Consider the following 26,731-nt stretch of genomic DNA (forward strand, 5'->3'; position numbering starts at 1 on the left):
AAACCGACGGCCCTTCCCAAGTTTACTGGCAGCAGACGTGATTTTCACAGGTGGAGAAAGGACTGGGAAGCACTCCAGAGGCAGGGAGAGCCGACCGGTTCAAGAGAGGTGAAAAAGTTTCAACTGCTGGTCAGTCTTGATGACAAAATCAGAAGAGACCTTCGCCTCAAAAGTTATAAAACTGCAGATGACATCTTCCGTGTTCTAGAAAACCGCTATGGAAATCGAACGTGCGTTGCTAATGCAACAGTGGAAGAACAGCTGTCAGAAATCATCAGCCACGGAAAATAGTGGAATTAATTCAAACTGTGGAGAAGGCACTTCAAGACTTGAGTGACCTTGGAGACACGGGTGCGATCAAAAATCCGCTGGTGACGAGATCAATTGAAAGTAAACTTCCAGAAACTCTCAAAAAGGAATGGCCGGTCTATGTCGCTGACAGGGGAAATGCTGTGGCAGCATATAATCGGTTTGACAGTCCCTTGGGATTCCTCAAAGAGCAAGAGAACATAGATGAGCAGCTGGAGCAACTGAGGGATGAAGAGCCAAGTAGAAGAGAAACCAGGGCTGAGCCAAAACATGACAGAACCAAGTCTACCAAGTCGGGCGACGACCATGCAGGGTGTGTAGTCTGCGCTAGTTGGCGTTGGAGTTCTATGCCACTGTTCTGAATTGACTCATGTGGAGTTGGGAATGGTGGCGACTACTGAGTACATCTTGTTGGAGTTGGAGCTATTAGATGTTGAACAAGAGTTACTTTTATTGAAATTACTGCAGCGCAGAAAAGAGAGAAGTTTTTCCATTTCTTTGTGCAGTCCGTGACGTCCAAACCGATGTTTGTGGAAATTTATTTGCACGCATTTCATGCCATTTGTAAGTCTTTATAGTATACCAATGAAGAGTCGTACACATGTACATATTTTCTGACTTCCTCACTTAACCTCTCCTCGATTTGGTCCATTTTCCAACTTCGAAGCAATAGGAAATCACTAGGAGGAAATGTGCTGCTACCAAGCAGACCGATCACAGTTCTCGCGGTCTGTGATGCACAGTTACATTTTCGTAAGGTGTGCTTTAGGCTATGGCATACGGTATGGCCTAGGGTGCCGCGCCAGGTACATGGCTACGTGGAGCGTATGGCGTAGCTTCAATGGTGAAGCATAATTCAGGCTTCAGTGTGTGGGAAGGGATTCACTCGGACATCTCAACTGCAGAGACACCAGCGACTTCACACTGGGGAGAGGCCGATCTCATGCTCAGACTTTGGGAAGAGATTCTCTCAGCGAAATCAACCTAATGTGCATGACTCAGTTCACATTGGGGAGAGACCGTTCACCTGCTGTGTATTTCAGAAGCGATTCACTCAGTAATCTAACCCTATGCAACTCTTGCTTCGGCTAGCAGCTTAATATAAGGGGTGATAACCCCCCACCCCCTTGCTCCCAGCCCGGGCAAACTTAAGAAATCTTGTTTGGGTGGATGTTGTGTGCTGTGTCCCGTGTTACAAATCAGTACCCTGAAATAACATACAGTACTCAATATGTGATTAAATGACTGAGATGTATAATTCTTACTTTGACTATATGGTTAGTGAAGTAATCAAAAAGAAAGAAAAAGAGCCCACTCTCTCTTCTTCTCATCTCTCCCCAGCAAAAGACCACGAAAATCTCTCCCAGACTCACAAGGAAGAACATTTCTGTCATTGGATAGTCCCACACTCCAAAACCCTGTTATCTCTAGTCGTACCCTAAACATTGCTGCTGCAGAGAAGCCATTACCTCAGCAGTGAAACATTGCAAAGAGTCCACTGCATCAGCAGTGAAACCTTCCTGTGCGTTACACTTGTGACACACTACCGGGTTCACACTGGGGAGAAAGTTTCAATAAGCTGCAAGCTGGATATTTGTCCATCACCGTTGCTGAATGCAATTTCGAGAGTGACTGTCGGTGCTGAACTCTGCAATTATTGCTGCTGCTCACCACACCCAGGTCTGCATCCTGGTCACTGGGCATGGGAGGAGTTTCATCTGCTGCATATTCACCTTTAATGGGACTAAATCTGTGACCAATAAATCAGTTCTATTTTAAACACTGTCTCTGGTACTTAGTGAATTTATAACACACCTAGTGTACATAGAGAGTCAACTCAGGCCGGCTGGACCTGATTCTGTTCCACAGCAGATCTTTCAAATCCTCCCCTGTTGTTCACCTCTCACTCTCCCTGTGGTAATGGGTTTCGAAATTGTCATCACTCTGGAAGAAGAGGTTTCCCTTGAATTTCCTGCAGACTGAAGAAGTCGAGCTGACTGCAGTTCAGTCTGAGATGTTCTTCGCCCCTCAAATCTCTGGCTGAGGAAGAATGACATTAGATAGATAGATAGATAGATACTTTATTCATCCCCATGGGGAAATTCAACTTTTTTTTTCCAATGTCCCATACACTTGTTGTAGCAAAACTACAGTTACATACAATTACCTAAAAGCTACTAATTACATACAATACTTAACTCAGTAAAAAATATGATATGCATCTAAATCACTATGTCAAAAAGCATTAATAATAGCTTTTAAAAAGTTCTTAAGTCCTGGCGGTTGAATTGTAAAGCCTAATGGCATTGGGGAGTATTGACCTCTTCATCCTGTCTGAGGAGCATTGCATCGATAGTAACCTGTCGCTGAAACTGCTTCTCTGTCTCTGGATGGTGCTATGTAGAGGATGTTCAGAGTTATCCATAATTGACCGTAGCCTGCTCAGCGCCCTTCGCTCAGCTACCGATGTTAAACTCTCCAGTACTTTGCCCACGACAGAGCCCGCCTTCCTTACCAGCTTATTAAGACGTGAGGCGTCCCTCTTCTTAATGCTTCCTCCCCAACACGCCACCACAAAGAAGAGGGCGCTCTCCACAACTGACCTATAGAACATCTTCAGCATCTCACTACAGACATTGAATGACGCCAACCTTCTAAGGAAATACAGTCGACTCTGTGCCTTCCTGCACAAGGCATCTGTGTTGGCAGTCCAGTCTAGCTTCTCGTCTAACTGTACTCCCAGATATTTGTAGGTCTTAACCTGCTCCACACATTCTCCATTAATGATCTCTGGCTCCATATGAGGCCTAGATCTCCTAAAGTCCACCACCATCTCCTTGGTCTTGGTGATATTGAGACGCAGGTAGTTTGAGTTGCACCATATCACAAAGTCCTGTATCAGTTTCCTATACTCCTCCTCCTGTCCATTCCTGACACACCCCACTATGGCCGTGTCATCAGCGAACTTCTGCACATGGCAGGACTCCGAGTTATATTGGAAGTCTGATGTGTACAGGGTGAACAGGACCGGAGAGAGTACGGTTCCCTGCGGCGCTCCTGTGCTGCTGACCACCGTGTCAGACCTACAGTCTCCCAACCGCACATACTGAGGTCTATCTGTCAAGTAGTCCACTATCCAATCCACCATGTGAGAGTCTACTCCCATCTCCGTTAGTTTGTGCCTTAAGATCTTGGGCTGGATGGTGTTAAAGGCACTAGAGAAGTCAAGGAATGTAATCCTCACAGCACAACTGACCCCATCTAGGTAAGAGAGTGAACGTTGGGAGTGAACGTCCTTATTCAGGGCTCATTTGTCACTATCTCGTCTGCTCAGATCGTTGGGATGTCTCCCATGGAGGGTCATACTCATTCCACTGGTTAATGTTTTCTTCCAGAGTGGTGATTCATTTTTCTGAGTTGGCCTCTCATGTACGTGTTCTGGTCTGTATTTCTTATCACGATTGCATATACACACATGGAGTGCTGAATCCTGTTCATTTTGGATGAAAACATATCTGAGGGGCGATTGATATGTTCATGTCCTCAGGTGGAAGGGGTTAATTTTAGAAAACCCAGCACACTTATTTTTCAACGTGGTCCCGTCCTACATTTACACACTTAGTCCAGCAGTGGCATGCAAAGGTTTGGGCACCCCTGGTCAAAATTTCTGTTCCTGTGAATAACTCAGCGAGTAAAAGATGACCTGATTTCCAAAAGGCATAAAGTCAAAGATGACACATTTCTTTAGTATTTTAAGCAAGATTATATTTTAATTTCCATCTTTTACAGTTTCAAAATAACAAAAAAGGAAAAGGGCCCGAAGCAAAAGTTTGGGCGCCCTGCATGGTCCCCCTTTGGCAAGTATCACAGCTTGTAAATGTTTTTTGTAGCCAGCCAAGAGTCTTACAATTCTTGTTTGGGTAAATGTCTGGGTTCAGTCATAAACAGCAAAGTACTGACTGGAAATTACAAATTACAAAGGCCCTTCGGCCCTTCCAGTCAATGCCGACCTGTTTTTGTTGTTACTGCCTAGTTCCAACTACCTGCACCAGAGCCTCCATACACCTCCCATCCACATCCTCACCCGAATTCCTCTTGAGTGTCTAAATCAAAACCACATCCTCCAGTTCCACTGGCAGCTCATTCCACACTCTCACCAACCTTTGAGTGAAGAATCCCCCTTCAGATTCCCCGAAAATAATTCACTTTCACCCTGAACGTATGTCCAATGTCAGGGTGAGAGGGAGGACGGGGCAGAGAGGGAAGACAGTCAGGGGAAGGGTGGTTGAGTGCGGAGAGGGAAACAGAGCAGAGAGTTTATACATAATATCTTTCAGAAAAAGTAATTGTTTGAATTTGCTGCAAACCTACTCTCCATATCCTGTACATTCTTAATCAAATTATTGATCTAGATGACAATAATGGTTGATGTTCAAAGTAAATTTTATTATCAGAGTACATATATGTCACCACATACAACCCTGAGATTGTTTTTCCTACAGGAACACTTAGCAAATCTATAAAATAGTAACAGGATCAATGAAAGATCAAGTGGAGCACAGAATTCAACAAACTGTGCAAATGGAAATATCATTAAATATCAATGAATAATGAGAGCAATGGGGTGTAACCCTGGGGAACCTCACTAGGCCCGGGCCTCGAGTCCAATAAACAGCCTCCCACCATCACTCTCTGCTTCCTACCATCAAGACAACTGTGCATCCAGTGAGCCAGCTCTCCCTGGATCCCATGTGATCTGACTTTCCACAGCAACTTACCATGTGAACCTTATCAAAGGCCTCACTGATGCCCATATCGGCCCCGATCCTGGGACAGAGGTGTCACCGATCAGACGGCATGGATTTAAACAGAGGATGAAGAGGTTTAGAGGGATCTGAGGAGGAGATTTCTCACTCAGAGGGTAGCTGAAATCTGGAACTCACTGCCCAAGGTGGTGGTGGAGGCTGGTCCCTTCACAACATTTACGAAATAGATGGGAATTGAAACTGCCGAGATACAGTCGGCTGTGAACCGAGTGCTGATAAATGGGACCAGTGTAGACAGTGAGTGGATGGTCAGAACAGGTATGGTTGGCCAAAGGCCTGTTTCCGTGCTGTGTGATCCATCACTCCGGACATGCTAAATTAAAGATGGTGGCACCGCAAGGCGTTGATTTCAAAATTTCACACCCCTCTCCAACCTGAAATAAACCAGACTGAACACCGATTAAAGTTATTTCCCAAAGATTCAACTCAACGTGTTTTTCTGGACCCCAAAGAGGGATTGGACTATGTTAACTCTATTCTGGTTGTAGCCGAGGTTTGAATGGTTTTAGATCTGCTGAATAATTGTTCTTTCAGAAAGAACATAAGCTTTGAATATTTCTGATATAGTTGGGAGTGCTTAGTCGATAGATAATTAGTTTTATTTTTAAAAAACAGTTTTTTTTATTTGGGCGTGTCAGTTAAATGGAAAATGCTGCTGATTTGCCTTCACTGGAGATTACTTAGGCATTTTTCTCTTTGTTTAATTTTATTGTTTTGGCATCTTCGGAGATTGTTTCTGCATTCCCCAGTATGGTTTTAAGGATTATGTATAAACATTTCTTTCTCTGAACTTTTATGCTGGATATGGGGAGCTAGATGTTGTAGAATAAAACCGCACAGTACAGGCCCTTTGGCCCATGATATTTTGCTTACCTTTCAGTCTACTGCATGATTAATCTAATGCTTCCGTCCTGTAGAGAATTCCATTCGTCTTTCATTATGAGCCTATATAGGAGTTTCTTAAACATCTTTACAGTGTCTGCCTCTATGACTACCCATGGCAGGTCTTTCCACGTACCCACTGGTGTATGGAAAAAAAAACGTCTCTGAGATCCCTAGACTTTCTTCTGATCACCGTAAAATTGTGCACTCTTGTATTAACCTTTTCAGCTGGGAATCTGTTCCATGTTTCAATGATTACTCAGCCTCAGTGTCAGTGTCCATTGTTCCAGCACAATAATACTCTGTAAAGTAATGAAAGGCATCAAAGCAAATTGATATTTAAATTGCATATATATTACTTAGAAGCAATGCCTGTAAGTGGGCAGAGGAACCAATTAACATGACTTGATATGGTGATGTGTTGCTTTGTAGTGTTAGGCTTTTTATATTAGCAAAATATGTTTTTTCCTTTGCAGGGCTTTTCTATTTCAGGCCGTATATTTTTTTGTAACTGGAGGGAGGAATTAAGGAAAGCTTTTTAAAACCACTATTATAAAATGGGCAGCTCACAGAGTCTCTCTCTTTTTAATTGTTCTGGTTAACCCATATGGACCTAATGTAGATGATCCTTTTTAAAAAAAAATGTATTTGCTTTATTGCCGGATTAAAATGAATATATGTTGTTAATTGGTGGTGATTTCAACTGTTGTTTAAATCCTTTGATTGACAAGAGTTCAATCAATTAGTGGCTTCCGAGTTGTTCTGCATCACTTATTAACTCTTTTTTAATTGATTTTGGCTTGGTCGAAATTTGGAGACATTTACATCCTAATGATAGAGATAATTCTTTTTTCACATGTTCACAAAAAATATTTCAGAATTGATTACTTTATAGCTGATCCTCGCTTTTTGTGCAAAGTCCAGAAATGTGAATATGATGGTATAGCTCTCTCGGATCATGTGCCTTTAAGCTTAGTCTTTGATTTGAAACATGTCGTTATTGCAAATTTGCCTTGGTGTTTTCCAGGAAATTTATTACAAAATCTGGACTTTGTCAAATTTATTGAGACTCAGATAAAATATTTTTTTCTTTTTAATAATACGGGAGATGTGTCGAAACTGATTGCATGGGATACAGTTACAGCGTATTTGCATGGTCAGATAATCACCTATGCAGCTAAGCTTAAGAAACAGACAAAAGCAGAATTAGATAAGATTTCCAAACAAATTAAAGACTTGGATAATATTTATGCAATCTCTCCTAACATTGATTTATTTAAACAAAGAGTTGAACTCCAATCACAATATAATTTATTATTAACTTATCCTATTGAAAGACATTTTAAAAATTTGTAGGGAGATGAGAGTTTAGCATGTAATTATGAAGATATTAATGATAATTTTCAAGGCTTTTATATTGAACTTTATAAATCTCAGTTTCCAGTTGATTCTTCTAAAGTGATTGCCTTTTTACAAAAGATCAATTTTCCTCAAATTTCTGTTGAAGATGAACAAACTCTTGATGCTCCTATTACTGAAAGTGAAATTCAGAAAGCTATTTTTTCAATGCAATCTGGTAAAGCTCCTGGACTGGATGGTTATTAAGTAGGATTTTATTTTAAAAATGAAAAATTGCTTTCTTCATATATGTTGGAAATGCTTAAAGATTATTTTTTGAGAGGAGAGTTATCTCCCACATTTTATGCAGTTTCTATTTCTTTAATTCTTAAGAAAGATAAAGACTCTGACTGTGCTTCATATAGACCTAGTTCATTATTAAATGTGGATGCTAAAACTCTTTCAAAAATAATGGCTAATCGGCTGGAGAAATTCCTAGCTAGAATTGTCTCTCAAGACCAAACAGGTTTTGTGAAGGGCTGTTATTTCTCCTCTAATGATCAAAAAATGTTAAATGTTATATATTCATTCTTTTCTAAGACTCCCCAATGTGTTGTCTCTCTTGATGCTTAAAAGGCATTTGACAGAGTTGAATAGAAATACTTATTTAATGTTTTGGAGAAATTTGGCTTTGGTATTAATCTTAATAAGTGGATTAGAATGATATATAAAAGCCCTATTGCTACTGTTATTATTAATAATTGCCGATCTCCGTTTTTCAGCTTTCATGGGGTACGAGACAAGGATGTCCGTTCTGTCCTTTGTTATTTAATTTGGTGCTGGAACCCTTGGCTATTGCACTTCGTGAAGCTAAAGATACTCATGGAATTCTGATAAATGGGACTGTTCATAAGATCCCCCTTTATGCTGATGATCTCTTAGTTTATATTTTGAATCCTGAGGAATCCATTCCTAGTTTATTGAAACAATTAAACGATTTTGTAAAGTTTTCGGGATAGAAACTAAACTTTCATGAAAGTGAATTATTTCCTCTTAATGATCCTGCTTCTATATGTGTTGACATTCCTTTTAGAGTTTAGAGTTAAAATTTAGAATTTAAATATTAATGTATTATTATCACTAGAAATCATAAAGACCTTTATAAAGCTAATTTGGTACCTTTAGTGGATTTTATGAAGCAAATATTTTGTAGATGGAATCCACTTACATTTTCGTTAGCTGGCCGAATTCATGCAGTTCGAATGATGATTTTATGAAAATTTTTATATGTATTTCAAAATGTCCCTATTTTTTAACTAAGAAGTTTTTCAATCAAGTTGACTCAATTGTTCCATCTTTTGTTTGGAATAATAAAACACCAAGAATTGGTAAATACCATTTACAAAAATTTAAAAAAACGATGGAGGTCTTGCTCTGCCTAATTTAAGAATGTATTATTGGACTGTTAATATACGTTATATATGTTTTTGGTTATATTTGGCTGATAGAAATGAATGACCACCTTGGGTTGATTTGGAATTGAATGCTGTGAAACAGTTTCACTTAACCTCGTTATTAGGAGCTTCTCTACCTGTGCAACCGGCCAAAATTACTAATTTAAATTTATATCCTGTGATTAAGCAGTCATTACGAATTTAGTTCCAGTTTCATAATTTTTTAATCTCAAAAAATATAAACTTTTTAGTTTAATTTATCAAAATTATTTATTTAAACCTTCATTAAGTGATGCTACCTTTCTTCTTTGGAGGAATAATTTTTATATGTATTTCAAAATATCCCTATTTTTTAACTAAGAAGTTTTTCAATCAGGTTGACTCTATTGTTCCATCTTTTGTTTGGAATAATAAAACACCAAGAATTGGTAAATATCATTTACAAAAATTAAAAAAAAGATGGAGGTCTTGCTCTGCCTAATTTAAGAATGTATTATTGGGCTGTTAATTCCTTCATGGATCTGTTCCAAGATGGCCGATTGATGTCTTTTGAGAAATTCGTAACTAAATGCTCTCTCTCGCATTCACATTTCCTGCAATATCTTCAGGTCACACACTTCTTACAAAAATACTTAAGTAATTTTCTATATATACAGGACTCTGACTTGATAGATATTATTTTAAAAATGAATCCCTTAGTGAAGGGTTTTATTGGGAAAATTTATAATTTATTGTTACAACAGCACAATTACCCTTCACTTAAGATTAAGCAAGATTGGGAGAGAGAGCTTCACGTGACCCTGATAACAGAAGATTTGTTGCGGATTTTGAAGTTGGTTAACTCTTCTTCGATTTGTGCCAATCACTCTTTAATTCAATTTAAAGTTATACATCATTACTATTTGACAAAGGAGAGACTGTCTAAAATGTTTCCTAATGTTGACAGTCAGTGTGACAGATGTAAAACCGAGACAACCACATTGACACATATGTTTTGGTCGTGTTCTGTACTGAAACATTTTTGGAAGTCTGTTTTCTCTACAATTTCTGAAGTTTTAAAAATTAAGTTACAACCTAATAAATTGACAGTTTTATTTGGTATAATCCCTCAATATGTTCATGGTATTTCTCCATCAAGCCAACATGTAATTGCATTTGTTATATTATTGGCCAGAAGGGCTATTCTGTTGAAATGGAAAGATGCTTCTGCTCCTACTTTGATGCAATGGTTCTCTCAGGTGATGCGATGTCTTAGTTTGGAGAAAATCAGAAGTCGAACTTTTGATCCTCGATTTTATTTTGAGAAAAGTTGGGGTTCATTCGCCCACTCCTATCATATGATTTGAGTTAATTAATATCGTTTCCTTCCGATTTTTCATTAAATGGATTTGAGTTGGCAGATTGATTTTTTTTAATGTAAGCTTGTATGCTGTGTAGCACCGAAGTTGTGCTCCCAATGTGTTTTATTGGTTTGCTTGTTTTTTTTTTCGTTTATTAGGGTTTTTCTTTTAGTTAGTACGGGTTCTTTTTTTCGCTTCTTTTTCTTTAAAAAATATTTTACCGCTTTTTTTCTTATTGTTATTGATATATTGCTTAGCTTTGTTAATCAGTTATTTTTGTAATTTAGTTCCTTATTGTACATAATGACACATTGACTTCATGGATTTTTTTTGTTAATCTTCAATGATAATGAAAAGATTGAGCTGTGTCTATTTTAATGCAAGGAGTGTTGTGAACAAAGCGGATGAGCTTAGAGCATGGATCAGTACTTGGAGATATGATGTGGTGGCCATTACAGAGACTTGGGTAGCTCAGGGACAGAAATGGTTACTTCAAGTGCCGGGTTTTAGATGTTTCAGAAAGGACAGGGAGGGAGGTAAAAGAGGTGGGGGTGTGTTACTGTTGATCAGAGATAGTGTCACGGCTGCCGTAAAGGTGGACGTCATCGATGGATTGTTTAGATAGATAGATAGATACTTTATTCATCCCCATGGGGAAATTCCAACTTTTTTCCAATGTCCCATACACTTGTTGTAGCAAAACTAATTACATACAATACTTAACTCAGTAAAAAAAAAAAAAAATATGATATGCATCTAAATCACTATCTCAAAAGCATTAATAATAGCTTTTAAAAAGTTCTTAAGTCCTGGCGGTAGAATTGTAAAGCCTAATGGCATTGGGGAGTATTGACCTCTTCATCCTGTCTGAGGAGCATTGCATCGACAGTAACCTGTCGCTGAAACTGCTTCTCTGTCTCTGGATGGTGCTATGTCGAGGATGTTCAGAGTTATCCATAATTGACCGTAGCCTACTCAGCGCCCTTCGCTCAGCTACCGATGTTAAACTCTCCAGTACTTTGCCCACGACAGAGCCCGCCTTCCTTACCAGCTTATTAAGACGTGAGGCGTCCCTCTTCTTAATGCTTCCCCCCCAACACGCCACCACAAAGAAGAGGGCGCTCTCCACAACTGACCTATAGAACATCTTCAGCATCTCACCACAGACATTGAATGACGCCAACCTTCTTAGGAAGTACAGTTTATGGAGTCTCTGTGGGTGAAGCTTAGGAACAGGAAGGGGTCAATAACTTTACTGGGTGTTTTTATAGGCCGCCCAATAGTAGCAGGGATATAGAGCAGCAGATAGGGAAACAGATCCTGGAGAGGTGTAATAATACAGAGTTGTCATGATGGGAGATTTTAATTTCCCAAATATCAATTGGCATCTCCCTAGAGCAAGGGGTGTAGTTTGTTAGGTGTGTTCAGATAAGCCTACACGAAGAGAGACTGTACTTGATTTGGTATTGGGAAATGAACCTGGTCAACTTTCAGAACTCTCAGTTGGAGACCATTTTGCAGCTAGTGATCATAATTCTATCTCCTTTACAATAGCATTGGAGAGAGATAGGGAAAGACAAGTTAGAAAAGTGTTTAATTGAAGGGGAATTATGAGGCTATCAGGCAGGATATTGGAGGCTTAAATTGGAAACAGATGTTCTCAGGGAAAAGTACAGAATAAATGTGGCACATATTCAGGGGATATTTGTGTAGAGTTCTGTATAGGTAAGTTCCAATGAAACAGGGAAGTTATGGTAGGGTACAGGAACCGTGGTTTACCAAGGCTATAATAAATCTAGAAAAGATTGCAAAACGTTCAGAGAGCTAGGTAATGTTAGAGATCTAGAAGATTAAAATGCTACCAGGAAAGAACTTAAGAAGGAAATTAGGAGAGTCAGAAGGGGCCATGAGAAGGCCTTGCTGGGCAGGATTAAGGAAAATCCCAAGGCATTCTACAAGTATGTGAAGAGCAAGAGGATAAGATGTGAAAAATAGGGCCTATCATGTGTGACAGTGGGAAAGTGTGTATGGAACCGGAGGAAATAGTACAGGTACTTAATGAATACTTTGCTTCAGTATTCACAATGGAAAAGGATCTTGGTGATTGTAGTGATGACTTGCAGCAGCCTGAAAAGCTTGAGGATGTAGATATTAAAAAGAGGATGTACTGGAGATTTTGGAAAGCATCAAGTTGTATAAGTCGCCGGGTCTGGACAAAATATACCCCAGGCTACTGTGGGAGGCAAGGGAGGAGATTGCTGAGCCTCTGGCAATGATCTATGCATCATCAATGGGGATGTTAGAGATTCTGGAGGGTTGCGGCTGTTGTTCCTTTATTCCAGAAAGGGAGCAGAGATAACCCAGGAAATTATAGACCAGTGATTCTTAACTCAGTGGTTGGTAACTTAATGGAGAAGATCCTGAGGGGCAGGATTTATGAACATTTGGAGAGGTATAATATGATTAGGAGTAATCAGCATGACTTTATCAAGGGCAGCTCGTGCCTTACAAGCCTGATTGAATTTTATGAGGATGGGACTTAAACACATTGATGAAGGAAGAGCAGTAGATGTGGTGTATATGGATTTCAGCAAGGCATTTGATAAGGTACCGTGTGAAAAGCTTATTGAGAAAGTGAGGCATGGGATTCAAGGGGACATTGCTTTGTGGATTCAGAACTGGTTTGCCCATAGAAGGCAAAGAGTGGTTGTAGACGGGTCATATTCTGCATGGAGGTCGGTCACCAGTGGTATGCCTCAGGAATCTGTTCTGGGACCCTTACTCTTAGTGATTTTTATAAATGACCTGGATGAGGAAGTGGAGGGATGCGTTAGTAAGTTTGCTGATGACACAGAGGTTGGAGGTGTTGTGGATAGTGTGGAGGGCTGTCAGACGTTACAGTGGGACATTAATAGGAAGCAAAACTGTGCTGAGAAGTGGCAGATGGAGTTCAATCCAGATAAGTGTGAGGTGGTTCATTTTGGTAGGTCAAATATGATGGCAGAATATAGTATTAATGGTAAGACACTTGGCAGTGTGGAGGATCAGAGGGATCTTAGGGTCCGAGTCCATAGGATACTCAAAGCAGCTGCGCAGGTTGACTCTGTGGTTAAGAAGCCATACGATGTATTGGCCTTCATTAATCGTGGAATTGAATTTAGGAGCCGAGAGGTAATGTTGCAGCTATATAGGACCCTGGTCAGACCCCTCTTGGAGTACTGTGCTCGGGTATAGTTGCCCCACTATAGGAAAGATGTGGAAACCATAGAAAGGGTGCAGAGGATTCCAAGGACGTTGCCTGGATTGGGGAGCATGCCTTATGAGAATAGGTTGAGTGAACTCGGCCTTTTCCCCTTGGAGAGACGGAGGATGAGTGGTGACCTGATAGAGGGGTATAAGATGATGAGAGGCATTGATCATGTGGATAGTCAGAGGCTTTTTCCCCAGGGCTGACATGTTTGCCACAAGAGGATACAGGTTTAAGGTGCTAGGAAGTAGGTACAGAGGGGATGTCAGGGGTAATTTTTTTACGCAGAGAATGGTCAGTGCATCGAATGGGCTGCCAGCAACGGTGGTGGAGGCGGATACAATAGGTTCTTTTAAGAGGCTTTTAGATAGTTACATGGAGCTTAGTAAAATATAGGGCTATAGGTAAGCCTAGTAATTTCTAAGGTCGGGGCGTGTTTGGCACAAATTTTGTGGGCCGAAGAGCATATATTGTGCAGTAGGTATGCTATGTTTCTATATGACATAAAGAGAGGTGAGTTACACCCAAGGTGCAGGACACAGAAAACTGGTTGAGAGTAGGGAAGGGGAATGAGGTTAAATACCCATCGCAGAGTACTCCAGTGGCCATCCCCTACAACAACAGGTAGACCACTTTAGAAACTGTTGGGGGGAATTACCTGGCAGAGGAAAGTCAAAGGGGTGATAGGGGATTCATTAGTTAGGGTAATAGAACAGGAAGGGGACTAATATCCTAGTGGTAAGGCTTGCTATAGCTAGTGTGTGTGGGGGGGGGGGTGATGTAGTTAAAATAAGTTGTAAGGGTAATGGGAGCCAGAATGACAGAACAGATAGTGGAGAGGGTGAATTGATTTGAATTGACTTTATTACAAACATCTTTCGTATGCATGAGGAGTAGAAATCTTTATGTTACGTCTCCATCTAAAGGTGCAACTTATAGTAATTTATAATAGATTGTTTGTACATAGAATAATCAAAGTAACATCGAAATGCAATTATATCAGCATGAATTAATCAGTCTGATGGCCTGGTGGAAGATGATGTCCCGGAGCCTGTTGCTCCTTTTGCTGTGGTACCGTTTCCTGGATGGTAGCAGCAGGAACAGTTTGTGGCTGTGGTGAATTGGGTCCCCGATATCTTTTGGGCCCTTTTTCCACAGCTGTCTCTGTAAATGTCCTGAATAGTGGGAAGTTCACATCTACAGATGCGCTGGGCTGTCCGCACCACTCTCTGCAGGTTTATGAGATTAAGGGAAGTACAGTTCCCATACCAGGCAGTGATGCAGCCAGTCAGGATGCTCTCAATTGTGCCCCTGTAGAAAGCCCTCAGGATTTTGGGCCCCATTCCCAACTTCTTCAATTATCTGAGGTGAAAGAGGTGCTGCTGTGCTCTTTTCACAACACAGCCGGTACGTACAGACCATGTGAGATCCTCGGTGATGTTTATGCCGAGGATCTTAAAGCTATTCACCCTCTCAGCCCCAGATCCGTTGATGTCGATAGGGGTTATCCTGTCTCCATTCCTCCTGTCGTTCACAATCAGCTCCTTTGGTTTTGTGACAATGTTGGAGAGTTTGTTTTCTTGACACCAGTCAGATGTTGTTCAGACCTCAGACAGAGTCAGCAATCAAATGGTTGAGCACGGTGCGATGAATGTGCTGAGCTGTGTATATCACAATGCAAGAAGCATCGTAGGAAAGCCAGATGAGCTCAGGACAGGGGATTATGATATTGTAGCCAATATTGGGACTTGTTTACACCCAACAGTCTGAGGGATTTAGAGATATTTGTAGAGAGATTGCAGACGATGCTAAGAAACAAAGGTTGTTCCAGTAAGTGATTTTAACTTTACATACATTGACTGGGACTCCCATACTGTAAAAGGACTAGATGGGGTAAAGTTTGTCAAATGTGCCTTTAATCAGTATGTAAAATTCCTGATGTAGAAGTGTGCAATAAGCTGTTAGGAAATGATCAGAGCTGGTGACAGAATTTGTGATCATAATGCCATGAGATTCAAAGTAAATATGTAAAAAGAGAGGTCTGGACCACAGGGTTGAGATTCTAAATTGGAGAAAGGTCAATTTTGATGGTATCAGAAAGGATCTGACAAGTGTGGATTGGGACAGGCTGTTTTCTGGGAAAGGAGTACTTGGTAAGTGGGAGGCCTTAAGATGTGAATTTTTGAGGATGTAGAGATTGGATGTGCCTGCCAAAATAAAAGTTGAAAAGTCACAGGTGCAGGGAAACCTTGCTTTTCAAGAGATATTGAGGCCCCGGATATTTTGTTCTTCGAAATGCCTCAGACTGCTGTGTGCTGCCAAGTCTCATTAATGATTGACTCATTAATCATCATTGCAATCCCTGAGCTCATATGAATTTATTTTTAGTCGTCTTCTGTTAGCTTCTAAAAGCTTCCAAATAGTGTTTGTTCTTTTGTTTTCCCTCTCCTTGGCTTTTATGTTGGCTTTTGCTTCTCATTTCAGCCACGGTTGTGTCCTCTTGCCTTTCCAGTGCTTCCACTTCTTTGGGATGTTTCATTGCTCCCAGAAACTCCAGCCATTGCTGCTCCGTTGTCACTCCTACCAGATTCCCCTTCCAAACAAGTTTGGCCAGCTTCTCTTGTCATAGAAACATGGAGAAGTTCAGTACAGAAACAGGCTATTTGGCCCATCTAGTCAACGCCGAAAAAAACAGTTAAACTGTCTAATGCAACTACCTGCACCGGGACCATCACCCTCCATACCCCTACCATCCAGGCTGCCATCCAAACTTCTTTTAAATGGTGAAACCAAACTCATATCCACCACTTGGGCTGGCATCTCATTCCACACTCTCACAACCATTGCAGTGAAGAGCTTTTCCAAATGTTCCCATTAAATATTCACCTTCCCCACTTATCCATGACCTCTGGTTGTCATCCCACCCAACCTCAGTGGAAAAAGCTGCTTTCATTTACCCTATCTGTACCCTCATAATTTTGTATACTTCTAACAAATCCTCAAAGAAATGAATAATTTCCTTGTTTATGTTTAGAGCCTTTTTTAGGTGTATAAGATGATGAGGAGCATTGATCATGTGGATAGGCAAAGGCTTTTTTCCCAGGGCTGAAATGGCTAACACGAGGGGGCATTGTTTTAAGGTACTTTGAAATAGATACCGAGGGGATGTCAGGGGTAAGTTTTTACACAGAGAGTGGTGGATGCGTGGAATGCACTGCCGGTTATTTGTGTGAGAGTGTTTCAGTTACTGTGGGGCCAGGAAACCATGCAGCTCAGTGGGAACAGGGAATAATACCAATGGAGAGAGTCAAACTGAGCCAAGGCACAGATTGGAGATGGCAGAATTGCCCCATTCTTTTAGAGACAGGAAGAGTATCAGAGAATTTGATGGTCATTCCAGATACCAGCACTGTGCCAGTTAGAAGGTGATTTCTCTCTCCAACTTGGGTTGAACTTCACTGTAACAGTGTGATGCCAGATCACACCTTGACAACTCAAGTGATCTCATCTGAAATGTTGTCCTTCACCCATTTTGTAAATCTTTCTACAGGTTAAAAATGACAAGGAATTTGTTTATGGGAATCTCAAACACAACACGCAAGTTTTGCTGTCTCTGTCCAGATATTTAAGAAGTGGAGCAAGGGATTCACTCGATCATCTGACCCAATGGCTCACCAGCCAGTTCACACTGGGGGCGGCCGTTCACCTGCTCAGACTGCGGGAAGGGATTCACTACATCATTTCGCCTACTGAGACACCAGTCAGTTCACACTGGGGAGAGTCCATTCACCTGCTTGGAGTACGGGAAGCAATTCACTTGCTCGTCTAAACTGAAGGTACATCAGCGAGTTCACACTGGGGAAAGGCCATTCACCTGCTCAGACTGTGGAAAGGGATTCAGTCAGTCATCCTACCTACTGATACACAAGTCAGTTCACACTGGGGAGAGGCCATTCACCTGCTCAGACTGCGGAAGAGATTTACTCGGTCATCCGAACTGCTGGTACACAAGTCGGTTCACACTGGGGAGAAGCTGTTCACCTGCTTAGACTGCGGAAAGGATTCACTTGCTCATCTAAACTGAAGGTACACCAGCGAGTTCACACTGGGGAGAGGCCATTCACCTGCTCAGACTGCGGGATGGGATTCACTCGGTCATCCCACCGACAAGCACACCAGTCACTTCACACTGATCATCTCAACTGAAGGTACATCTGCAAGTTCACACTGGGTAGAGGTGGTTAACCGGCTGTGAATGTGGGAATGGATTCACTCAGTCACCTTATTTCACTCTCACTTCGGCTAGTTGCTTAATATAGGTTCGATAGCCCCCAGCCCAGCCAAACATAAGAAATCTCATTTGGGTGGATGCTGCGCAATGCAAATCAGTACCCTGAAATAACAAACAATACACAATATGTGATTAAACGATTGAGCTTTATAATTCTTACTTTGACTATATGGTTAGTGAAGTAAACAAAAAGAAAGAAAAAGGGCCCACTCTGTCTTGTTCTCATCTCTCCCCAGCAAAAGACCATGAAAATCTCTCTTCCTGACTCACAAGAAAGAACATTTCTCTTATTGGATAGCCCTGCACTCAAAAACCCTGTTATCTCTAGTTGTAACCTAAACATTGCTGCTACAGAGAAAACATAACTTCAGCAGTGAAACATTACAGAGAGGCTGTTACATTAGTAGTGAAACCTTACAGCACGATACACTTATGACACACTTCCGGGTTCACACTGGGGAGGAAGTTTCAATAAGCTGCGTGCTGGATATTTGTCCATCACTGTTGCTGAATGCAATTTCGAGAGTGACTGTCGGTGTTGAACTCTGCAACTATTGCAGCTGCTCACCACACCCAGTTCTGCACCCCGGTCACTGGGTATGAGAGGGGTTTCTTCTGCTGCACATTCACCTTTAATGGGACTGGAGTTTAATATTCTGGATCTGAGACAAATAAATCAGTTCTATTTTAAACTCCGTCTCAGGTACTTAGTGAATTTATAACACAACTAGTGTACAGTAGAGAGTCAACTCAGGCCGGCTGGACCCTGCCAGTGATTTTGTTGAAGGACAGTCCTTTTAAATCCTCCCCTGTTGTTCACCTCTCGCTCTCCCTATGGTGATGGGTTCCAAACAGTCACCACTCTGTGGGTGAAGAGGTTCCCCTTGAATTCTCTGCAGACGGTGCTACCATTACAGCTATCAGAAAACACCAGAACTGAATTTACTTCGCTAGTATTCAGGGGCACCACTGACATGGGGGATCATAGTCTTACCATGTTGGGGAATTCTGGCACATACCCAACATGCTCCCCGCTCTATGTGTTTAGCGTAGGTGTGGCAGAGGGACAGGAAAGTGTTAACTTGGGGGCCTCCTGAAACAGGGGCAGGTTTCTTCAGCATGAATCGGTAAATTTTTCGGTTCTTATCAGTTCAGCCAGTAACGTACATAGAATAGGACAGCACATTACAGGCCCTTCGGCCCACAATGCTGTGCCGACCCTCAAACCCTGCCTCACATATAACCCCCCACCTTAAATTCCTCCATATACCTGTCTAGTAGTCTCTGAAACTTCACTAGTGTATCTGCCTCCACCACTGACTCAGGCAGTGCATTCCACGCACCAACCACTCTTTGAGTGAAAATCCTTCCTCTAATATCCCCCTTGAACTTCCCTCCCCTTACCTTAAAGCCATGTCCTCTTGTACTGAGCGGTGGTGCCCTGGGGAAGAGGCACTGGCTGTTCACTCTGTCTATTCCTCTTAATATCTTGTACATCTCTGTCATGTCTCCTCTCATCCTCCTTCTCTCCAAAGAGTAAAGCCCTAGCTCCCTTAATCTCTGATCATAATCCATACTCTCTAAACCAGGCAGCATCCTGGTAAATCTCCTCTGTACCCTTTCCAATGCTTCCACATCCTTCCTATACTGAGGCAACCAGAACTGGACACAGTACTCCAAGTGTGGCCTAACTGGAGTTTTATAGAGCTGCATCATTACCTCGCGTCTCTTAAACTCTATCCCTCGACTTATGAAAGCTAACACCCCATAAGCTTTCTTAGCTACCCTATCTACCTGTGAGGGAACTTTCAGGGACCTGTGAACATGTACCCACAGATCCCTCTGCTCCTCCATACTACCAAGTATCCTGCCATTTACTTTGTACTCTGCATTGGAGTTTGTCCTTCCAAAGTGTACCACCTCACACTTCTCCGGGTTGAACTCCATCTGCCACTTCTCAGCCCACTTCTGAATCCTATCAATGTCTCTCTGCAATCTTCGACAATCCTCTACACTATCTACAACACCACCGACCTTTGTGTCATCTGCAAACTTGCCAACCCAACCTTCTACCCCCACATCCAGATCATTAGTAAAAATCACAAAAAGTAGAGGTCCCAGAACAGATCCTTGTGGGATAGTCACAACCCTCCAATCTGAATGTACTCCCTCCACCACGACCCTCTGCTTTCAGCAGGCAAGCCAATCCTGAATCCACCCGGCCAAACCTCCCTTGATTCCATGCCTTCTGACTTTCTGAATAAGCCTACCGTGTGGAACCTTGTCAAATGCCTTACTAAATTCCATGTCGATCACATCCACTGCACTACCCTCATCTATATGCCTGGTCACCTCCTCAAAGAACTCTATCAGGCTTGTTAGACACAAACTGCCCTTCACAAAACCTTGTCAAACATATTTACAGTCTGTTCGATGTATCCACCGGAGCTGCCCTTCCACTGTCACTGCAGGTGGTGTTGTCAATAGCACTTGGTACGGTTCTTTCCACTTTGGTCCCATCTTTTTACCATCCCAGTTCATGAGCAGGACAAAATCTCCAGGCTCGATGGTGGAGTAGTCACCTTTTGTTTGGGTTTTGTCCTCTCGATAGGCCTGTCGTACCTGTGAATGCAATGGAGAGTTTTAATTAATTTGCATAAGTATTTTCCCATCTCCTCCCCCAAGGTATGCATATCCAATTTTGCAGGTAAACCCTCAGGGAATAGCGCTAAACAATGTTGTGGTCCCCATGGGGTTCTCATGGGCTTCCCGTAGATAATTCCTGCAGGTGACAACCCCGTCTGACGATGGCATGATTCTCACATGGAATAGGGCTAAGGGTAAAACCTTCAACCAGGTTAATCCAGTTTCTTGTGTCAGTTTGACCAACTTATCTTTCAAAGTGCCATTGGCTCGTTCCACTGTGTCGGCTGCTTTCGGGTGACGGGTGCGGTGGAACTGCTGTTTTATAGCAAGTTCTTTACGGACTTCCTCAGTTATTTTGGCAACAAAATGTGGCCCATTGTCCGAGCAGATCATTTCCGGAAGTCCATAGCGAGGAGTTATTTCTTTTGTCAATGTTTTCACAAATGTCACAGTGGTATTATTTGTTGTAGGAACAGCTTCAATCCGTCTGTAAACACATCTACTGTCACTGAGCAATACTTATAACGGTGTACTCCAGGTAATTCTATAAAATCAAGCTGCATACAAGAAAGAGGTCCACCAGGCGAGGGGGTAGTTCCGGAAACACAAGTCATCCCCTTACCAGAATTATTTTTTTTTCTACAAGTTAAACATGCTGTGTCTCATTTTTCAGCTGCTTTCTGGAAAGCAGAGTGCCACCAAGATTGTAATAATGTATTCACCATTCCCTCCTTCCTTGCCCAGGTGTGTACTCCTCCCTCTTGTTCATTCCCCCCCCCCTCTCTCTCTCTCTCTCTCTCTCTCTCTCTCTCTCTCTCTCTCTCTCTCTCTCTCTCTCTCTCTCTCTCTCTCTCTCTCTCTCTCTCTGTCTCTTTCTGTCTCTCTCATTCTCTCTTCTCGCTCTCTCTCTCTTTCTCTCTCTCAATACTTCCACCTTACTTTCCCACTCCGGTCTACCTTCTCCCCCACCATCTCTCTTCCTGCACCCGCTTTCTCCCCGACACCCTTCTGCCAATCGCTCCGCAGCTTTCTCTTTCTCTCTCCACCTGTGCCGAGATCGTGTCGCCGATGGATTATTTTGGAGATTGTCTCTGGGCTGTTGGTACAGAGAGGGGGCAGTGGTATTATTCTGTCATTCGACTCGGGGCCGAGAAGACAGCGCAGTGCAGTGTGAGGACCGATACAGTGCTATGGAGCGCGACGGGGTAGTGAGACAAGTTTCTGGACTTATACAATGATGTGCAGACAGCCGGACAGTGGGATTAGTATAGGGACTGATACAGTGATGGAGGAAATAGGGGCCATTGAGAGTAGTTTAGGGTCGGATACCGCGCGGTGGAGAGAGAGTAGGCAGTGCGGCTAGTTAGGGGCTGATACGGTGCTGTGGAGAAAGAAGGGCCGTGGAATTAGTTTGCGGCTGCTGCAGTGTTACGGAGAAAGGGTGGCCAGTGGAACTGTTATCATGCTGTTGAGATCGCACATACAGAATTACACTTCCTTATCTGTTTCTCCAGCTCTCTCACCCATCACCCCTTTATCGTGTTCTTCGTTCCCCCCGCTTTAATCGTGGTCTTTGACACACAGTTCATCCCCTCCCCTTTGATTCCTAAATTTGATGACCATGCCTTAGGATTAAGTGAGCGTCCTGAATGTTGCGATTGTGAGGAAGTCACTGGAGAGGGTTCTGGATATGAAAGTGATCATTTATCACCACAAATAGACATTTTCTTGGACATACTTTCGGCAGCGACTCTCAAACTCAAAATACGTCTAGAATTTATACTCCTGGGGACAATGGTGACAATAGGCGGCTGAATACAATGAGACAAGGTGCAATATCATATTTCATTCAAGAACTTGTGTCTGACAAACGGTTCCTCTGAAGTAGATTTCAATTGGTAGCACTTTGCAATTGATGAGACAGCTTTGAAGGTTCAGTCACTTTTGTCAGTTCCAGCTAATCCACACAGATGGTCAACAAGCTTCTGAGAACTGAGATCCCAGTAGCCCAAGATTACTGTTGTGAGTATTGACACGTGGACAAACAGGGAGTGAAGGGGGACTGATCAAGTGTTGGTAGGTGGGTTCCGTTTAATATGACGTCACGGTTGGCACAGTCAATGTGGGCCGAAGGGTCTGTTCCTGTTCTTTACCTTTCTCTGTTCTATGTAGGACAAACAGAAGGCAGAAGTTTCTTTTATCAGAGTAAACATTTGTCACAGTGGTGATGACCGTAGACATGTTTACGACCCAGGACAAAGTTTGGTACAGTTCACCCGAACAAGCTGAGGATGGTTTATTGTACAGGGAGTGGGAGATAAGGTTACAGTGAGATGAGCTGTGATTACAATTGGTGGAGAATCAGTGTGGAGAGGCCGTTTTACTCTCACTCAATCTGCTCAGCCGATGGACAAGAGTCACACTGACACAAGGTGAGGTGGAGAGTTGGGTCTGATGGTGTTTGAAACAATATCCCCTTTGCTGGAGGAAGACCACTCGGAATTTACAACCCTTAGTCACATCACATTGTCTCAGTTTCACAATTAATTCACTAAATTAATCACAATGTTGCACCGCGGGGATTGCACGTAGCTGACGCAATCTGATTGTAAACAAATTAAGAAAAAAATCTTTGTTTTTAAATCTGTTGAATCTTGTCCCCGAGGAGTCGCTAGGTGGTATTAAAACCCCAGGTATGTGCTCCCTCAACATTTCATTCCGTGAGGTCGCCTGTCGCACGCGGGGATAGACCACTAATCAGAGAAAATGCCTGCCTTGTTTGATAGGTACCGGCGTGTGGACAAAATACTGAACGCGTTTATTGTCGTAATTGGAGTTCCCGGTGAGTGAGCACAGATATTCGTGTCTGGCACTTCTGTCTGTAAACCGGTGTGAGCCTGTTTGGGGTCATTTTACCAGCTTCCCGCTTGATGCTCGTGTCAGTAATATCCGTCAGTGATATCGATCCTGACTCTTCAATATTCTGAATTATCATATTTAATGACAAACGGAACTAAACCCCCGTCTCTCCTCTAACTGACGGGATCCACCCGAACGTTGTTCTTGCATTTGATGGAATTTTATTCAGAGTGGTACCAATTCTGCGGACAGGCAGCTCTCCAGGAATGTGATACTATAAATGTCATACATTGTGGTGTTGATTGTTTGTGAGTTATTGACCGGAGTGAGTACTTGGTCCTTTAATGACACCTTGTCCAGAGCTGTCCCAGTGTTGGGAGTAGGGAATCTCCTCAGAGACCCGACGTAAGCCGGGGCCCCGTTTCGCCCTGAAGAAAGGCCTCAGCCGGACACTGAAGCCTCTTCAATGTGGCGATTGCTGCTGATGTCCCCCAGCATTTTGTGTGTGTTGACTCCCGTTGGATGCCATAAGACCAGAAGAAATAGGAGCAAAATTCGTCCATCTGGGCCATCGAGTCTGCTCCGCCGCTCAATCACAGCTGATCGTTTTTTTTTTCCTTCTCCTCAAATCCAGTTTCCGCCCTTCTCCCCGTAATCTTGATGCCATGTCCAATCAAGAACATATCCATCTCTGCATTAAAAACACCCAACGACCTGGCTTCACAGCTGGATGTGGCAACAAATTCCACAGATGAAATCACTCCGCATCTCTGCTTTGAAATGACGCCTCTATATCCTTCGGCTATGCCCACTTGTCCGGAACTCTCCAACCGCAGGAATTTTTTTTCTACATTCTTTTCTGTCTAGGTCTTTTAACATTCGAAAGGCTTCAGTGAGATCCCCGGATACTCTTTCGGCCCCGTCAGATGCTGATATTCCAGAGGTCTGCGCAGTCAGTAACTGGAACCGGGATGAGCACCGGTCGTTGTTGTTAAAGCCGCTCGTGTTTAACCCCGACGATTACCGACACATTGCCTTATCTCCACACTGAAGAAGGCAGGTCAGTGACAGTGTGACCCATGTTTGGTGTTGGATGAACAGTCGTTCACCACATCTAGTCTCCTGACCTCTGGCTGAAACCCGAACCTGTGTCCATTCCCGGAGAATGAGTTTAATAATGCCCGGTGTCTGTTCTCTCTCCCTGTGGTGAATTTAGCGGCGATAGTGATCCTGTCCCGGGGAAAGTGCGGCCTCTCTACCTGCACCACTCGCTACCTGGTGCTCATGGCAGCGGGGGATCTGCTGACCGTAGTTATAGAGGTCCTGGTGCTTCAAGTCTTAAAGTATTACTTCCCGTGGACTTTTCTCCGGATTACCCCTGTGTACAAGGTTATGGAGGTACTGAGAATCGCAGCCACGTACTGTTCTGTCTGGTTTGTCACCATCTGCTGTCAGAAGCTGAAAACAAAATATTGCACCGGGAAAACTGCGGCTGTGGTTCTCACAACAACCGGCGTGCTGTCCTTTCTGAGAAGCGTTCCCCGCTACTTCCTCCGGGAACCCAGACAGATAATCAACAATGTACCATGGTTCTGTAAACTCGTGGACTATACTCTCACCGACACCTGGTGGATAGTATACGATTGGCTCGACATAGTTATAAATCCGTTCATCCCTTTCGCTGTGATTCTGCGGCTCAACGCTCTGACTGTCAGGCACATTGTTGTGGCCAGTCGTGTCCGTAAGGGGCTGAGGGGTCAGAGCAAGGGGGAGAGCAGCAGGGACCCGGAGATGGAGAGCCGGCGGAGGTCTGTGGTTTTACTCTTCACCCTCTCCGGCAGCTTCATCCTCCTGTGGATGACGAACGTTTAAAATTTCATGCATTATGAGATCAAAGGATTACGATTCAATTTCACTGATTCTGAATGGATCTTTCATTACGTCGGAGCCTTGCTGAAGAATTTCAGCTGCTGCACGAAACATTTATTTACGCGGTGACTCAGTCGAAATTCAGGGAACAGGTGATCAGCGCGGTGAAATATCCGTTCCCCGCGATGCTTCAGTCGAGTTGTGGACTGAGTAGAGCCTAGAGGCGGCAGCAGTGCAACCAGTCCGGGCCCAAGGTCCTCACATTCACCAGCTGATCCCTCATGTGTTATTTCCGGGAGGATTGTCGCATGGACCAGCGGAAGTGGAATCCTTGCTTATCTCACTGCAGGGCTGTAGTTGACATGCATTTTCATAGTCTTGCAGTCGGCACACCTTGCGCCTTCAGGGGAAGAGTCCGATTTCTGGGATGAGTGTATAGTTAATGTGTATTGTAGGATATTGTGAATACAACGAGTCCGAGTCGTTTTAAGTGTTCAACTAGAGCCGCAGCCTTTTGCTTCCGTGACGAAGGAACCAAATGCAGTCGCCGTACACGCTCTTCACTTGGCCTCGCATCACCTCGGAAAGCGAACACAATTCAACGACGCATTTTGTGAATGATGTCGAGCATTTACTCCTACGCACAGCTTGCGTCATTTGCCCCACATTACATTGCCCCAGAAATGTCTGATGATAGTGGGACTTGTTGTGACGGAGGGGACGATCATTGTTACACCACGCTCATATTTGGGATCAGAGCACAGTCACTATCCAGTCTCCTCCTGACTCGGGTCCTCCCGTCCCGGTAACAAAAGACCTGAATCCTTCCCGCGCCTGTCTAGGTTAATTACGTCCTTTCTGAGGCGCGCGGACAGAGATCACTCGGTTCTCCAGCTGTGATCTCTCCAAACCGGAAAGGGACAGAACGGGAACGGGAACAGACCCTTTTCCTCACTGCGTTGCTCTGAACCAATTGAACTGGTAATTTAGTGCTCAGCTGAACCTAACTCTTCTGCCCACACAAGCTCCACATCCCCCCATTCTCCTCATATTCATGTGGATTGTAATACCCTCCATCGCCTCTGGATTTCATTGCAGACACTCACCACTATGAGTATGAAAAAAAAATACTTGCAACACACCTCTGCTAAAAAACATGATGGGTCAGGTTTGACATTACTGTGTTATACAGGTTGTTTTCTTTTTCCCACAGCAGTCTTGGGAAAAGATAAAAATTACACTAAATTAAAAATAAACAAATAAACCGTGCGAAAACAACTGCCTGCGTTTGACCCATGTCCTCTGAGACAGGAATTGACTTAAATGTACCTTCGTCGCTTTGAACATGTGCTGAAGGATCTTTTCCCCGCTGTCGGAGTGTATGATCAAACCTTCAATATCCTGTCGGCAGACAAACTTCCTTTAAATTTGTCTAAGTACAAGGGCACAAAGGGTCGCGTCTGGTCTCTTAAGGAGCATTAACTGGGATATGTTTCCGCTCCTGGCAGGATATACTGCATTTATTGAGACGGTGTTGCTGGGTATACTGGGGACTTGAGCAACGTGTTTGGGTTGTCCCTAGCCACAGTTGTCCTATATATAGACAACCCATATAACTATATTGTTTTATAGTTTAAAACTGTATCGAGCCAATCGTATACGACCCACCA

This window comes from Hemitrygon akajei, unplaced genomic scaffold, assembly GCF_048418815.1.
Source record: "Hemitrygon akajei unplaced genomic scaffold, sHemAka1.3 Scf000057, whole genome shotgun sequence".
Lineage (NCBI taxonomy): Eukaryota > Metazoa > Chordata > Chondrichthyes > Myliobatiformes > Dasyatidae > Hemitrygon > Hemitrygon akajei.